Raw genomic sequence first — 18,954 nt, 5'->3', positions numbered from 1 at the left:
GCCTTCTTTGTAAATCATCTGCTAAAGACTCCCCTTGGAGCTGGTTCAAAAGCAGCCATTCAGGAGCAATGCCCTTAAAACCAACAAGTGAGGTCTGCACCCTTGACTCTTTGGGACAAGAACCTTATAGAACATCCAAAAGAGCATCAGCAGAATCTGGGACAAGAAGAATGCAGGCAAAGCTAGGTGTCTTAGTCCATTTGTGCTGCTATTTCAAAATACCTGAGTCTGGGTAATTTATAATGAACAGAAATTTATTTTCTCATAGTTCTGAAGGCTGGGAAGTCTAATATCTAGGCACCAACAGGTTTGGTTGTCTGGTGAGGGCAGCTCTCTGCTTCTGAGATGGTGCCTTCTTGCTGCATCTTCGGGGGGGTTGGAGGGTTGGGGAACACTGTGTCCTCACATGGCAGAAGGTGAGAGGGCAGAACTCCCTCCATCAAGCCCTTTTATTAGGGCACCCATTGTGAGGGAGGAGCCTTTGTGGGCTAATCATCTCTTAAAGGTCCCACCTCTTAACACCATCACATTGGCACATCCTGAATTTTGGAGAGGACACGTTTAAACCACAGCACTAGGAAAATGATCATTGCTTTAACACTTTGCTAGCTCCCCTTAGTGAAGAGGTGCAATAGTTTAATATTAGAGTCCATTGTATAGTTTGCACTCATTCCTTTAAGCATATGTTATATGTTGGTCTCAGATCAGAGTTGATATTTGGATAACATTCATAAAACTTTTGATAGTAATGATAATACAGTGTAATAGCAGCCTCTCAAATTTATGAGTGTTTCGTATGAACCACATACTGCGGAAAGTGCTTCACAGCGTTAGCTCATTTGATTCTCAGAACAACCCTGGAAGGAAGGCACCATCATTATTCCTCTTTCATGGATGTGGAAAGTGGGACTCAGAGAGCTTAAAGAGCTTTTCTAGATCACACAGTGAACAGGAGGCAGAACCAGGACTTGAACCCAGATGTGCTCAACCCAGAGACAGTGAAACTAACTATGACAGCAGAGGCTGCTGAACTTGAGGGGGTTATCTGAGGATCTTGTTGAAATTGCAGGCTCTCGAGCCACACCCCAGAGTTCTGGTTTTAGCAGGACTGTGGTAGAGTCCTGGATCTCAAGCATCCCCCGGATGATTCTAATGCATGTGGTCTGAAATAATACTTTGCTTGATGCTTCAGTATGCTATGATGCCTCTTTGCATTTCATAATCTTCAAAAACTCTCATGTTAAACATATTGCTCCAAGTGTCATGTGTGGACACCTGGACTGGGTGGGCCCAACCCATTACAGTCAAGGTCCAGAAGCCCAGAATGGACAAAAGTAGTTCAGCCACTGCTACTCCTTGGAGAATTTTCTCTCCTTGTGACTTGTTTCTGCCTGGGGTAGCTCCACACAACTTTAGCATTTTCCCTTTTATTTCAAAAAGGAAGGCAGCAGAAGAGCATTATCGAAGAGGCAGCTACTAAAAGCACAAGAAGGATCAAGAAAACATACGGTGCTTCTACGATTTGCTCTGTTCCTGTTCACCAAGATGAATCCAAGCACTGAAAGTTTCAACTTGAAGACTTCAAGAGTCTCTACACCATCATCTTTTATTTTTTAACTTAGTAAGATTTTTCAATTGAAAGTGTAATAAATAATAGAATTTAGGATAATTTTTAAATGTATGACATTTGACCAACATGGTCAGTTCAAGAAATAATTTATATGTCACATAGGGACTATTTTATATTTTTGGAAATAGATTTAATTGTTTGGTTGCTTTGTTTTATCTAGGAAAGCTTTTTAAAGATTGTCTACTTTTTCTTAATAGAGTTGTATTTCTTAGGAGATTTGTTATACCAATGTTACCCCTGGTTTTGTACTTTTAAAAAATGGATTTGCTATTGTCACTGCTAGTTCATTTTATCAACTGCAAAAATCACAGTTGATAAAACTAACATGACTTTATTGAAATGATATACTTTTCTAATTTCCCTTGCAATGAGCATAGTACTCTTTCAAAATGCTTACCTATTATCTTCATATTGTTAGCTTAACAGCTCCACCAATTATTACTCACATTGAGTTTTAAATGGGTTTATTAATGCTTTTATAAAGGCAACAACTTTTGAGTTTGCATTGTAACAAGTTATGTTTCTTTATGCTGCATAATAAAGGTAATGTAAGAAGCCACATTTATAAGCTTCTTTCTACTGACATTCTCTAATTAGTGTAGCACAGTGTAGTCATTTCTGCATTGCTAGAATAAATGTTTTTAAAAGTCTCTTCTAATGCTGTTCTTTAAAAAGTGATGCCTGATGACAAAAGGCAGCATTTTAAAAAGCCATTTTTTTTTCCTGTTCATTCTGTGGTTTTGGAGCCAGGATTTTCACCATCACAAACTATAATTTTAACCTTATTCACTTCCATAACCTCTGTCACCTATCTGAATTCAATATCATCCAACACAAAAGTCCAGACATTATCACAGAGTCAGTATGCACTTAGAAAGCCTACTAAATTGATTCTGTTCCTGACTGTCTGTGCCAATGCTGAATTTTTATCACACTGAAGTAGAGCTTGAGGTGCAAGTTGCTGGTAATATTTTAAGACTGTATGAACTCATCTGGACCTTCCTGAAGACTGTTTCCTAAAGTATACTTCTTTATAACAGATATGCCACAGCATGAGAGGAAGAGATTATTGATGTCCTGAGAGGAAGGCCTGCAGGACAAAAGGGGCCTAGCCAGGACTAACAGGAGCTACCTCTTTTTCCCAACAGTCCCAGAAACTGGACAGCTGGGCTGATGACCCTGAAGTGTTTGATAACCCAGAAGTGACACCACATTCAGAGGCAAGGATGTCCCCACCAGTTATCTTTAAAGCAAGCCTTTAGAGACCATATCTCACAGTCCCCAAGCATCAGAATGTGCAGCTTTTGCAGTGGCTAGAAGAACCACTTTATACCTTTAAAACACATTGACACAACTGCATATTTTTAAATATGTTTAGAATAATATAGATAAGGGAGACTCCCCAACCTCTTTATAAAACAGCAGTGCTAGCTGGGGCCACTAGAGCTCAGGGAAGAGGAACAGAGACCTACAGAGTTCATGAAGGTGGGAGAAGCCATGATGAGAAAAAGAAAAAACTGCTCAGAGGATTTCAAGCCATGGCCACTTTAAGGCAGGAGCTGCTGAGCACACAGAGCAGGAGCTGGCAGAAGCCACAGCTGTGCCCTTCAGATGGAGTTGCTTGAAGGTGGCAGGGGAGTAGGGGGCTTTGGCGGCCCCTGGACAGCAAGACCACTAATAGGGTTCCCATGGACCCATGCAGGAGCGAGGAGCCAGAACAACTGAAAAAAAGGAGTCATTCAGAGGCTGGTGAATCATCACAAGGGACCAGCACATGCCCATCCCATGGGAAGTGTTTGGAGCATAGGCAGTGGGGAAGATGGGCCCACCAGGAGAACACTGGGACACAGCAAGGACAGCCAATCTGCCCCCCAATCAGCACATGTCCACTCAGAGGAGACTGGTCGGGAATGTAGAATTGCATGGGGTGCAGTTTGACGAAAAGACTCAGGCCCAGAACAGAGTTTCTACACAACCCAGGTGCACTGGGTCTCTGGAGAGCCGGAAGTACCTGTAAGGTCAACCATTAAACTCTGAACAGCGCAAAAAGCCTTCCCTAGGGAAACAGCAGGAAAGCAGCACTTTAGCTCAACCACACAGCTTAAGCACTGGTTCCCACAGGAAGTTCCCATTTTAGAAGTAAGCAAAGGACAAAAAATGAGCTCTGGCCCAGGTGCACCACCAGTGCCTCGGGGCCTGCCAGGGGACTGGAAGCATGCAGCCAGAGACCGGAACACCTGCCCACAAGCAGGCACACTGCCAGTGCCTCGGGGCCCACCCGGGGACCTGAGGCTTGGAGCCAGGGACCAGACCCCTCCACCTGCAAACAGACACACCGCCAGCACCACGGAGCATGCCAAAAACATCACCTCCATGTGGGTGGCCCAACACAGCCACCACAGTAACTACAGCTGCCACAAAAGTGGCTAGACTACACAACCATCACACAGATGGTCCACTAGCCACTGGAGTGCATTGACACAGGGAGAGTCACCAGCAGAGACCAAAGAAAAGACAAGGATGTCTCTCTCCACAAAGCTCATTCCAGAGTGACAGAAGAAGCATCTGCTCTACAATAATATTGGGGGACCTGAACACACCTCTAGGCAACAAATCATCAGAGTAATCATTACTCTTTCAGAGGGAGAGAAGAAATCTAGGGTTATCGGGGGGGGGAGGGAGGGGGTAAGGAGAGGAGCATAAAGAATAAGTACAATTTGTAACAATGTATATACCAGTAATATCGATTTGATCAACATATGTCAACATTGAACCCCCAAAATACGTATAATCAATTATGATTCAATAAAAAAATTTTTTAATAAAAAAATAAAATAAAACAGCAGTGTTTGTTGAACACTGAGTTACAAAAGTTACATGGGCCAAGCAACATATAGGAAATCTAACATTTCTCCACAATTTTCTAGATAACTGATGGAGGGGAAACTTGGAACACTGTAAAAGATGATGATTGGGGTAAAAAAAGATATACATTGATTCAAAATCCAACAACATCATCATGCTACTTGAAGTGACTTGAAGTTTAAAATTAAAAAGGATATGACACCTAAAGCACAGACAACAAAAGGAAAAATAAACAAATGGGATTATATCAAACTACAAAGCTTCTGCACAGCAAAAGAAACAATAAAATGAGTGAAAAGACAACCTACAGAGTGGGAGAAAATATTTGCAAACTATGCATCTGACAAAGGATTAATATCCAGAATATACAAGGAACTCAAACAACTTAACAGTAAAAAATCAATTAACCTAGTTAAAAAATGGGTGAAGGAGATGAATAGACATTTCTCATAGGAAGCTATACAAATGGCCAACAGACATGAAAAAATGCTCAATGTCACTCAGCATCAGGAGAGGCAAATCAAAACCACATTGAGATATCACCTCACCCCAGATAGAACGACTATTATCAAAAAGACAGAGAATAACAAATGCTGGTGAGGATGCAGAGAAAGGAGACCCCTTCTTCTCTGTTGGTGGCACTGTAAATTGGTGCAGTCATTATGGAAAATGATATGGAGTTTCCTCCAACAACCATAAATAGAACTGCCATCTGATCCAGCAATCCCACTGCTGGGTATATACCCAAAGGAAGGGAAATCATGATGTCAAGGTACACCTGCACTCTCACGTTTATCTCAGCTCTATTTACAATAGCCAAGAGTTGGAACCAACCTAAATGTCCATCGCTCGATGGCTGGATAAGGAAAACATGGTATATATACACAATGGAATGCTACTTGCCATAAAAAAATGAAATACTGCCATTCGCAGCAACATGGATGAACTTAGAGAAAATCATGTTAAGTGAAACAAGGCAGACATGGAAAGAGAAATAACACATGTCCTCACTCATAAATGGGAAGTAAAAAATAAACAAATAAGTTTTTAAAAAGAAAGAAAGAAAGAAACAACAATCACGATAATACTTTGATCAGAAAGAGAGAAAAAAACTGTGGGTACTAGAAATGGAAAGGGGAAGAGGAAGGGGTCAGTGAGAAACTGATTAACAGACACAAAGAATGATTACGTGCTGTGATGATGAACAAGCTAACTATCCTGGTTCTCCCATCACATATCATATTGTACACAGGAATTGATAGGCAACTTTGTACCCCACGAATATGTATAATCAATTCCATTTCAATAATAATAAAAAAAAAACCTCAGGGATTAGGAGAAATCTCTCTATATATATATTGCTTATCTGGATTACTCATTTTTGCTGGAGTCCACTCAAGTTTTGTGCTAAAGTCAAGGGTCTCATTTTCCTAACCTTGATCCTGGCCTTGTCTCCTTTAAGGCATGTGGGAGAGTGGGTCACAGGTCACTACCTCTCATAGAAGCCACTGGCCATGAAACTCTGTCCTGTCCGTGGGCTTAGGTGATGTCACTCTCCATCTCCACTTTCCAGCTCCCCAGACTTTCCTCTTGCCTCTCCTGCTGTGCCCGTGGCATGATTCTCTCTTGCTACTCTCTGAGAGCAGGAGCCAGGAATTGGAGGGGAGTGGGCGTGGGCATGGGTCAAGGACTTAGTCTTCTATGACCTTCCCCAAGGCAAGGAAGTCAAAGTCAGGTTTAAAGTGGATTTGGAGAAGAAGAGACTGGGAGGCAAATGATAAAGAGAGACAAACACAAAATGAGTGTCTCATAATGAATAATCACCAAGAATAGCAACAATGCAGGAAATTTGACAACCTGTGCCAAAAGAAAGATGTCATTGTAAAGAAACTCTCCCAGGGGTGAGCACAACATTTTTTTCAAATCAGGGAAACACAAGAGTGATGGGGAGATGGTGAAAGTAAGGCTGTTAAAATCTTACCAGCGTATTTTCAAGCCTTGGGGCCAAAACAAAAATAAAAATTGCAGATTTTCTATGAAGATGTAGGATACGCAGTAAGAGGAGATACCATCTGGGAGGAAATTGATGTTGTGTGAGTAGCCAAAAAAAGTTGGTGATCAGGTTGATGAGGAGACACAAAGGAGAAAGTTGAGGAAATGCAAGAAAAGTAAAGTGAGAAAAAAATTGAGAACAATGTCTCAGACATTCAAACTGGAGAGGCAGAGAGAAACTAACTGTCCAAGGAGGCGTGAGATTGCTAGGAAATTGAGAGCCTGATGGATTTTGGTCTCAATGAAAGGAGACCACAGGAGAAAGCCTGAGTGGAAGCTTCGAGGGGGCACCAAGGGCAGAAACTGGCTGCATTGCTGGATGTGAGGAGACACAGTAAGTCTGACTCTCCTCCTTAAGCAGTTTGGAAAGACACACTGAGGAGGAAAAGGATTGCAGAGAGATGTGGTTAGGTAGGGATTCTTGAAGGGAAGAAAAATGTAGGCATGCTTGAATCTAGGATTAAGCAAGTCCTAAGAAGGGACAGAAGAGGAGAGGAAAAGAGAGAGCAAGGGAGAAAAAATGAGAATGAAGAGAGAGAGATGTTACATAAAGAAACAGAAAAAGCCGCTTGGTGGTTTGCACCAATATTACTTTGAAAACTTGGTACAAGAGCAGAATTTACATGAACTATCCTACACTCAAATACGGTCAGGTCCAGAAAGTAGAACTCCATGCCCTGAGCATCTCTCTTCTGTTGTGTCGGTGAGTACAGCTCTCTGGGCACTGACTGGGTGAAAGTGGACCTGTTCCCCAGCCACCCTCGTTAGCTGGCTAAGTAAAAGCTTGTTCTCACCTGACTTCTGGAACAGCCTGTAACATTCTTTGTCACACAGGCTGCTGTTGTCTTTTGGTTTTTTTTAATTGACACATATTGACTTTACATATTTATAGGGTACAGAGTTGTATTTTAATACATGCATTCAATGTGTGATGATCAAATCGTGGTAATTAGCATATTCTTCATTGCAAAAATCTATCATTTTTTCGTGATGAGAGCATGCAAGCTCCTCTCTTTTAGCCAATGGAGAACATAAAATAAATTATTGCTAATTATAAATGCCTAACACCACTGTAGACCAGTAAAACTTACTTGTCCTATCTAGCACACAGGCCATTTTAACAGCTCTTGCAAACAAGGTACAACAGTTTCTGTAGGGTACAATGTGATCCTAAACATGAAAATCATAAGATAGTTCAACAGTTCTTTTTCATTTTTAAATCAGTAATAATCACCAGTGGTAACAGAGTAAAGTAATACTAAAATAATTTCATATTGTGCTTTCAGTTCTACTTTTTGTATAGGATCTATGTCAAAGAAAAAAGTCAGAATATGAAATTAAAAGTTATAAATTGTTCTTTGTATTCTGTATTCCCATTATGACTAACAACTGGGAGTAAAGAGATGAATTTTTGTGAAATATTAAATTTAGATCCAAAAATGCATCTGTCTACAAAATCTACTAACAAAGTATCACTACGCGTGATTCCTACTGGTTTTGTGGTTTGCTTTTTGACCCTTATTCATATACACTGCACAACAGTTTAGTAGCATCTTGGCTAATAAGTTTGGAAAACAAAATGGTAGATATATCTTTTTATTATGAGGTTTCCAAGGCTAACAGACTGAATTTCTCTGTTTATTCTGATATGAACATCTTCAATAATCTAAGTCGCCACAAAAAATGATTACATTATGTAATGATAAAAATAGAAATAAAAAGTAAAAATTAAAAAAAGAAAGTTATGAATAGATGGGAAATACAGCAAACATATTCTCTGCATGTGGTCATTTCAGTATTACCTTACAGTGGGAACTCATTAGAGATTGAAACATTCACTATAAATGCTGCAGACAATTTGTTTAATGAGGAAAAATGAACATGATCCTCAAAATGTGGTTTTGCTGAACAAACAAGTCCTTTAAGAGAATTAAGCAACAGTTAAATCCTGCCACCTTGTTTGCTTTCCAAATATGGCAACAGATGAATTATAAAAAAACTTCACAAGTTATTATCAAGAGATGAAAAAGGAGTGTGAGTTATAGGCCCTGAGCATCTAAATCTGTCAGCAAATATGCAGACCTTCAGTTTTCTCAGCTCCATACCAGTAATACAATATGCTTGCTCAATCTCTGTAAGAATACTATTGGATTTGGAGTCAGAGATTCCAGATTCTTATTTCAACTCACTTTGCCTCTCTGACTCTGATTCCTCCTGAATAAAAAGGGAAGTTTGACCTAATCAGGCCCAAGAGGTCAAGTTAGGCAGGGACTGTGGGAAACCACTGTTTCTGCAGAATCGATTGTTGCCATGTGTTTGTGCATCCCACTTTACCAGGGCTGCAGATATTTCAAGAGACGTCAGAAATCTAGACTTTAATAAATCTAGACTTTAATATCTCTCCCAATTTTTACCTGTTGACAGAAAATTAAATTGTCCCCCCCCCCCAGAGGATAAAAAACACTGAGTAGGGGACTTCCACTTCTGACCAAGATGGAGTAACAGTAGATTAAACTTACCCTCCCACCTGAAATGAAGAAAAAACTCGAACAATATGAAACAGTGGTTTTCAGGACACTGGACATCAGACAATGAGGGGCAGTGGCCCATGGAGCCCTACAACTGCCCCAGCTTTTCCACCAAATGGTGCTGGAACAATTTGATAGTCATATGGAAAAAAAATAATAACTTCCATCTATATTTAAGACTATGTACAAAAGTTAACTTAAAATGGATATAGATCTGAATGTAAGACCTAAATTATAAAATTTCTAGAAGTAAATGTAGGAGAAAACCTTTGTAATTATTATGACTTTTGGGTGAATCTCAAAGTAATTATGCTGAGTGAAAGAAGCCAGACAGAAAAAATGTACATACTGCACTCATAGAAAATTCTAGAGAAAGCAAACTAATATATAATGATGGAAAGCAGATTAGTGGGTGCCTGGAGAGGCTGGGGACAGGAAGTGGGGATTACGAAGGGACGTAAGAAAACTTTTGGTGGTTCTGAATATGTTAGTTATCTTGATTGTAATGATGGCTTCACCAGTGAATACCTTTATCCAAATAATGGATTTCACAGGTATATACCTTTATCCAAACATAGCAAACTGTATACTGTGTATGCAGTTTATTGTTTGTCAATTATACCTCAATAAAGCCTTTAGATTCACACACACACTGAGTGACCAAACAAAACCCAACTGCAGGCAAAATCCGGCATTCTGGCTGCCAGTATTCAATTTCTGTATTTGATGGCATCTGGAGTCACTTCCAGGGATGTGTGATTCTTTGAAATGTATCCAAGGCTACAGCTAAGATACAATTTCCATAGATCATATATTAACTGTAGAAAAGCATTCTAGAAAATATTTGCAGTTGAAAACTTGTATATATTAAATGTGCGTATTAGCGTATACAATTACTGCATATTTATAATATGTGTGTCATCATTTATAAAACAATAACATATATTGTTCATTTTCAACAGATCTTTGTTTCCTTGCCATTTGGCAGAGCCTATAATTTTTCTCAGTGCTCGGGGAGGGGAAAAAAAGTGCAAATCTATTTCATGAAATCAAGATTGTCACAAGGAGTATTGTAGAAGATATTCTAAGAACCTCTCTCTTTTCCAGAAATTCTGATACATAGGAGTACTGTAGGACTTACATATTACGTAAATAGTATTGACACGATCATCGGACTTGGGGCTTTTTTCACTCTAGAGCCACATATGCACTGTTTCCAGAGTGTCGTGAAAAACACATCTACCTGTTTCCATATAAACATACACATACAAATAGAGTCACATTATAGCATATAAACAGATATACACATGAATATGTATGCACACATAATCATGATATAATGTCTAATCTCTGCATGAGTACATTACATGTCACATAAAGGGTACATGTGTGCATACTCGTATTTTTCTATTTTTCTTGTTTAAATATATTCATAGAAATGTGGGTATATCATGGCTCAAAAACATTTTTCCACGTCTAAACTAAAACTGCTCCAATAACTTAGAAACAGAGGTAAGTGGTTGTCTGGTAACCAAGTTGTCATTACCCTCCCGACCAGTATCATTTTTCATTTGCCATCAGATAAGCCTAAGTGATGGAGTTGATATAACCCAGTTCTGCAGGTAAAAACAGCACAGGCATATTTCGTGACAGACTGTTACATGAAAAGGGGCCTGAGGAATGTCACTTGCTCTGTTTCAAAAAAATACAATAAAGAGATCTATTGTTGATGGGTCACCCGCATTTTGGTGAACTTAATGTAGGCGGAGTCCTATAAAACCCCATTCTGGAATGTGGTCCATTTGTGCTAAGAGGCACCATTTGCAAGCTGCTTGCTTTCTTTTTCTTCTTTAAATTGTGGTTTTTAAAAAATGCTGGTGGCATGAAAACACGTAGACATAGGACAAATTTCAAAGCTCAAATTACAAGTAGAGTAAGTGTCTTCTGTACCTTGTTTGTGGAAGTCCAGACAAGTTCCTAATAGGAAAGGTAAATAACACTTCTCTACAATTGTCCACAATCTCTCCTTCTGCTTCCATTAATTAATACTGATTAGCAGGGGCTCTAGTTTTGTTTCTGAACAATTCATTTGATATCTGATCACTAAGAAATTTTGTTCACCACCTTTAGAACAGATAATTAGGGGAAAGACCATTTTCTTGGTTAAGGCACATTGAAGAGAATTGATCCAAGGACAACTGTCCCACTAGGGCAAGTTGGAAGATCTTTCTAATTGAACATTCTTCTACAAATGCATTGTAGGTGGATTCCCCCCACACACACACACTCAGTTCTTAAAGGTGAGAAATACATATTTAAAATGCAAGGGCACTTCAAAAAGTATGTGGAAAAATAGAAATAAAAGATAATATGACTCCATTAACTTTTTGAAGTACACTAGCACATATAGGATTAAAAATATGTATAGTATTGAATTAAAATTCATAATAAATAACTAAAACATTTACTTGAAAACATAGCAGTGACCCCTAAGTATTAAATTTAAATTAACAGGATTGTTAATCTAGGAAAGGGTTTAAAATAGAACATTTCTCTAACAAAGTAAAGAAATCTAACTTCAATAAATATTTCTGTTGCTAAGACGGCAGTGGGAATTTAATAAATGCTCTGGTGAAAATACCCCTTGCCTACTGAAATAATAAAAACAGCAAATATTGATGTAATACTTACCACTACTTTCTTCTTCTTTAAATTGTGTTTTAAAAATAATGTTTGTGGCATTAAGAACACTCAAACATAGGACAATAGTAATTTATTGTGTGTTAGGTGCTGTTCTAAATGTTTTATATACATTAATTTATCCAACTCCAAAACAATGCCATGAGGTAGGTACTGTTATTTACGCCATTTTATAGATAAAAAAAAGTCTAAGACAGACAGCAGTTGAGAAACTTTCCCATCACACAGCTGATAAGTGTTAGAGACAGAATTTGACCTGTCTTGTCTGGTTCCAAAATCAAAGTTGGTTACCACCAACCACTGCCTCGTGCCCTTTGAACCTACAGAGCATCACCTTATTTGCTAAGACCACTGTCCCCCACTAACTGACCACATGCAAGGACAAGCTGCTTGAATACGGTGAGTCAGTTCTCTTCCAACCTGCCCCCTGCTCTGCTGCATTGCTGAGAAATCCTACCACCCCTGCTCCATCCATTTACCTTACTACAAATAATCTTTACAAATGAAAACAGTTTGTTATTATTGCCCAGTTACATTTAAGGGTAGACAAGGCTCTAAGAGCACATTTTGATGGGAGGAGGATTGTTTGAGGAAAAGAGGACCCCAGGGGATGCTGGCAGGTCCAGAGGTAGGAGAAGAGAATTGGAAAGAGAACAAGAGGGACATCACCTGGGGCCAGTCTAGCCTGATCTGGGATTTTCGGGGACTGATTCCTAGACATTTGGCACAACTCCGGTTACTACTGATGGCTGTTTAGTTCTGGTCAATACTGATCTATTGAGGACCGCCCTGGTCCATGGGCAGAGCTGGTGCCTGCGACTCTTCCATCCAACCTGGAACAAGCTTAACGTGATGCAATGTCCTCCTACACCCTTGAGAGAGTGGGGAGGGGTCTTCAAAAGGGCAGCCTGTGAATTCCTCAGCTGGGAGCCTGGAGAAGGAGAAGACTGCTTCACAGGAAATGGCCTTACCTGGGAGGTAACATATCCAGGTTGTCTGTGTGGGATACTGTTGGCAGACAATGTTGGAGAGACAGACCTGCTCCCTGCAGTAGAGGACCAGAAAAGTTGGGTTAGTGCCTTTTTTCACCATATCTTTTTCTTGCCCTTCCCTACATTTGGAAGTCTGAGTCCATGTCTAGAAAGATCACAGGAAAGAATACAGTCCTCCTTTTCCCAGTGTCATTTTACCAGTGACACCCATCACTGGTAAAATGTCATTCCCAGTAGCTTAATATGCTTTCAAAGGCATCTTAATGTCCTTATATAACACATCATAGGATATGAAGTAGTGAAGAGATTTTAGTAGACATTTTTGAAGCCACAGATCTTGATGAATAAGGATTTTCTCAATGCTGCGAAACCAAAACACACAAAAAAGCATGAATAAAAAAATCGATAACACTGATATCAGATATTTGTGCTCAATAAAATGGCTTCATCGATTTTACTGAAACCAATTTTCCTCAAAGAATAAAAGTTATAATTTGATTTTATAAAGAAATGTGTACTAATAAATGCTCCTAAAAACCCTCCTTTGGGTCTCATGTTTATTCTGCATCAGCTTTGGAGCTGGCATCCTTCTCCAGGAGTCCCCCTGCTCTATTTGGCACCTTCCGCTCTCTATCGGAAGCCACCCATCCTAAGGGACTTCTGACCACCCACCCTCCTCCACATGCACCTCTATCGTCAGAACTTTGGGTTGTTTGGGGTCATTTACCCTCTGGTTTGTGTGATCCTTGACTCTCGCCTTTCATGTCTGGGTGGAAAGGTAAGGAATAGCAGGTTAAGCAGCCTCCGTGGATAACAGAATCTAGCCTGACTTTTATGACCTCCGGGATGGAACAAGCACAGGGTACAGCAGACACAGGTGCAAAAAGTTCCTGACTAAAAGAGCAGTTGTTACAGCATTTATGACGATGATGTTGGCAGACTGCAGGTGTGCTTCCATCCAAGAAGGCGACAGCAAAGGACTCTCTGGACAGAGGTCACCTCCTCCCCTCCATTCAGCGTCTGGACCGTCATCTGTCTAAGCTACACTGGAAGTACAGGCAGCTCATGACTGCGGTGGGAAGGAGTTGGCGTCTGACGGGGCTTCCAGCATATGCCACAAGGCAGGTGAGCTGGAGGGAGGGTCAGCTGACCCTTCCTAGCCATAAGTGTCTTCTGTCCACAACCCCCAGAGAGAAGTCACAAAGGTTATTTTGGTTCCTGAGTAAACAAAAATTCTTCTACAAAGTGTGATTAGGAATAGAAAGGCCCTAAATCTGAGATCCTCTAACACAGCTCTCCCTGTTTCTTTATAACCAGGCAAGTGCTGATTAATTGCATAATATTCAGTTTGCTGCTGGTGCTGCCTGTCAGGCCTTAGCTTGCTTGACCCAACAGCTGTTTAACTTGGCTCCAGGTATTTATGACTTTATTTTGAACAAATCTTGAACATTTTCATTTGATTTTGCCCAACTTGACTATGCAACTCAAAATTTGTTTTAAATTTTACGGTCTTTTTTTTTTTTTTTTTTTTTTAATCACTCCCTCTCCTTTTTCTCTTTCCCCTTCTTACAGCTGTAGCTTTGGAATTTGAGTTGGTTTTCTTTAGGCAGCAGTGGATTTGGGGATGCAAAAAGAAAGGAAGTTTGCAGAAAGGAAGGGGCAAAAGCGGAGAAGAGGAAGGTTATTTTACTAACTCTCTGGATTTCCTCAGAACAAGCTAAAACCTAACACTGTATAAATACCGAAGTGCACAGTAGAGTCAAAGTATTCAATAAACATTTACTGTGAATGGAGGCATTAGGGAAGGCTTAGGCCCCGCCTGAATTCCCATGAAATTTGTAAATATTTCTTTCATTTGTTCTCCATTTACAATTAGTTGCGGTCAAGCTGATCAAAGCCAGAAGAGGCCTGTTGCCTGTGAACCCACAGCCCTCACAATGACATCCACAAAGCAGAATGAAATATGGAATATCGGGTTTCCACGGATGTATGAACTTGTAAAAAATCTGAAAGAATAGGAGGTTTTTCACACTGAGTAATGTGAAACATTTGGTGCGGATTGTAGGCCTCGGAAGAAGGAAGGGGAAAGCCAGAAACCATCAGGTTATAAAACAGAAGCAGGTCCGAGCAAAAACAAGGGTCTTCCCCAGCGTCCAGCAATTTAGCTGTCACAGGCTCTCTGCCCTCCAAAGGGTGGGCAAAGGAGCCTCTTGGCAGAGGGGAGAGGAGGCACCCAGGGCTCCACCTGGGATGCGGGCTTTTCACTGGTCCATGCTCAGCTCTAACCTGCCCCCCTCCTTCTGCACCCTCACCCCAACAAAAATACACACACCCCTTTCAATTTATGCACTTCCAAACCATTTGCAACCAGACAGGTGTTAAAGTTAATTAATTGGGCAAATACTTGGGTAGCATCTTCACATTTCTAGAGAAATAAGTAAATAAGCAACCCTAGTCCAGAAGCATACGCTACGGCAAAGCCTCAAAAGCTACATATAACTGTTCTCCTGGCTCACTCCTCTTCCTCTCTCTCTCCCTCTCTCCCTTTCTCCCTCTCTCTATTTCTTTTGCAGATCTGCTCCGTTCACTGTCAGCTGGGGCTGGGCTTTCCTTTTATGACTAATACAGTGTGTTTTAATTGCTTCCTATGCTTTTCCCAGCTGTCAGGCCATAATGGGGTCTGAGGTGGGACCATGGGGGCTTAAGCAGTTTACATTCTTTCACCTCCAGGAATGCATAAGGCCATGAGGCAATGTCTCCTCCCTCATTAGAAAACCGAGCAGCCACCACTGCTGCTAGCGTAATAAAGGGCACCGCAGTAATTCACAAAATGTTCAGAAGGAAATAAGCAAGGGTTACTCATCAAGGATTGTTGATCAGCAAAGGCAGGCAGAGGAAGCACTTGCCACCCTCTTTGGCAAATATAAAGTTTTTCCCTCCTCCCACTTCTCACCTTCCCCTCACCCAGGGGGGCTGCAATTCAACCTTTTCTCCTCCCAGATTTTTCAGGTGGACATATTTTGTTCAAAGTATATCATAGCATCAAAACACCAGGAGGGAGAGAAATGCTGAAACCCACTATATTTTACCAAGTTGGGGAAAGATTTGTTGAGAGGACTAAAGATTGTAGGGGAGTAGGCAGGAGTAAACAAATGATAAATAAAACTGAGCCTATGAAAAAGCAGCCTCCCCCACCCCATCACACACACACACACCCCTTCCAGCTCTCCATCCTCACTGACTCAAAATGATTAGAGGAAGAACCAGTAGCCTGTACAAACAGCAAGTGATCTTCGGGGAGTAGGGAAGGGTCACCTTTGAACTGAAAACCACTGTGCCACATCAGCTCTTCTTTCTGAGGGAGTTTTCCAAAGCTCTGGGTAGGAACCGCCTTGGGCTCCTGGAGCTGAACAGAAGGCTGTTTTCCTGGGCTCTGGAGAAAGGGTATATAAAACACCATGCAGTGCAGGAGGGTGAAACCTTGATGTTCGTGGAATCCAAATAAAAAGAAAATCATAACTTGACCTTGGATGGAGGCCTTCAGCTTAGAAAAACTGAATCATCCCCACCCTTCAGAATTTACTGCACAGAGCACAAGGAGAACAACTTTAAATAGTCTCCAAAGACCTCGTGGAACAAGTAGCTGTACCAAAATCAGATTCCAGCAATTTGGTCACAAATGAGATGTTATGGGTTAGGATTGTTTTCAAATGAACAGGAATTGATAGTTTTGAAGAGCAGTGCACTCAAAGGGAAATTGCAACTGGAGATTTTGCTGAAAGCAAATTTGGATCAATGAATTTAACTCACCCAGATGCATATCCTTTGCCAGATGTGGGTGATTGCACATTCACAGGGCAATGCCTTCCAGCCCTGCATAGAGGAGTGAAGTTGCTGTGTACTTTTATAAATGAACATTCACCATCTATTGCAAGAAATTGAATATTACCACACACTGGAAGCCACTTATACATCACTAACTGCAACCCATTCTTCTTCTTTAGAGGTAACCACTATATTAAATGCTGGTAATTTATAGTGTTCACCACCTGTGCAGGTATCCTAAATAATATGTAGTTTAATTGTCTATATTTGGACTTTATAATCATGAATTTATAGCAACATATTCTTCTTCAGCGATTTTTTTTTTCAATATTATATTTGTGAGGTTGGTCCCTGTTGAAGCACATAAATGTTCTTCCATATTTATGGCTATGTAGTAGTCTAGTGTCTGAGCATACATCTTTCTATTAATGAACAATTTTTATTTATATATGTGATATATATTATTTATGTACATAACATATAAGTTTATGTTATATATTTCTGCTAATAATAAAAAAAATGCCATTATGAATATTTCTGTCTCCTAGTGCACATATGCAAGATATTCTCTAACATAAATAACCTGGTCATGGAATTGGTAGGTAATAGGGCATGCTCATCGTTCAGAATTACCAAACTCATTTCCAAGATGGTTATACCAATTTCTGCTCCGAACAACAATGGATGAGAATTCCTGTATCTCCAGATCCTAGTTAGCACTTGGTATTGTCCAATAATTGAGCATGAAATGGTAGGTTTTACTTTGCATTTCCCTGACTAGTGATGAAATTGACAATTGATCCATTTGTAAAGTAAAATTTATTCTGTAAAATTGCTATTTGTTTCATTTGCCCATTTTTCTATTGTATTGTTTCTCTTTCTTATTGTTTAGTAGGAATTTGTATATTCTGGGTAATTTTTTGCTCAATTTATGGCATCTTTTAATAAACAGAAATTCTTAATTTGTTTTTTTTAATGAGCAGAAATTTTAACTGTAGTCTAATTTAACTAGTATTTCCCTTTGGGTCTTTAGTGTCTTGTTTAAGTAGTCCTTTTCTATCCTGATGTCACAATGATACTCTCCTATATTAATTTCAAAACATGTTACAGTCTTGCTTTCCATAATAGGGTCTTTAATGTACCTGAAATTAAATTTTGAATATGGTGTGAAGTAGGAGTAAAATTTCATTTATTTTCCAAAGGATGACCAATTGCCTTTGTATCATTTATTAAAAATACATACTTTTTCTTCCACCCTGTCAAATAATCTAACAAATTTCATATATTCATGGGTTCATTTCTGATCTCTCTATTCTATCCACATGATCTGTTTTCTACCTCCATGCCAATAACCACCTACTGGGTAGGACAAGTCAGAGGAAAAGAGATGTATTACCTTTACAGGAGCAAGAATGGCAACTAATCTAAAAGACACAATGGAAGCAAAGAGATGGGAAAATAATATGCCCTGATATGGTTTTGTTGTTTTTCCTTTCTGGGGATTGAACCACTTCTTGAACCTGTGACTTTCAGTCTTTCATTTGTTATGGAAAATTCTCAGTGATTACTCCTCCATATTCTCCTCAATTCCTGCTTCTGCCACATTCTGTCGCCAGCTTTTGTCACTCATTTTCACTCTGCACTATATGTCTCATATGCTCCCTCAGTGATTGTTCATCCTTTTCTGTTTCATGCTTCAGAATAGGTATTTTATTCTAATCTGTCTTCCAGTTCACTCATTCTCAAATCTGCTGTGTCTAATCTGATGTTAAACCCATCCACTGAGTTCCTAATGTTAGTATTACATTTGTCCATTTTAGAATTTCTATTTGATTTTTGTTGTTGTTGTTGTTTCTCATTCTTTGCCAACAACATGACTCATATTTTCTTTTAACTCAATATACTGATCTCAGTTATTCTGAAGTCTATTCTGATAACTCTAATACCTGGACCTCCTTATGAGGTCTGCTTTATTGGATTTGTTTTCTCTTGTTTTTGGTCAGGTCTCATCTTTTGGTATACCTGATTATTTTTAATATCATGCCAGACATTTGGTAGGAAAAATTGTACATGTAATAAACTGCTCTGGATGATGTTATCCTCCAGAGAAGATTTAATTTTGTGGTTAATTTTTCTTATCACCTTAATCCAATCAGGATTAAATTGATTTGAGCTCTAGTCCTATGAAAACTTGTCTAGTTCAGGTTCACTTACTCCTACTGTGTAGTCCTTTGGGGTCCTAACTCAAAGCTTGGGGTGTTTATCAAGAGGTGTACCTCCTTCTTGATGGACCTTGAACTCTACCTTCTGTTGCTTCAGCACTGTGAGTCTGCCAAAACCTCTAATCAGTTTCTGGATCTCT

General features: G+C 39.7%; 1 pseudogene; it reads right to left on the bottom strand.

The window, feature by feature from the left end:
• Positions 1 to 2,357: 2,357 nt before the first annotated feature.
• LOC134364517 (transcription initiation factor IIA subunit 2-like) overlaps positions 2,358 to 18,954 on the bottom strand; it is a 39,360-nt pseudogene continuing 22,763 nt past the window's right edge.

The sequence above is a fragment of the Cynocephalus volans genome, chromosome 16, assembly GCF_027409185.1.
Source record: "Cynocephalus volans isolate mCynVol1 chromosome 16, mCynVol1.pri, whole genome shotgun sequence".
NCBI classification, from domain to species: Eukaryota; Metazoa; Chordata; class Mammalia; order Dermoptera; family Cynocephalidae; genus Cynocephalus; species Cynocephalus volans.
Note: the sequence above shows the minus strand (reverse complement) of the source record. Positions and strands in the feature narration are given on the sequence as shown.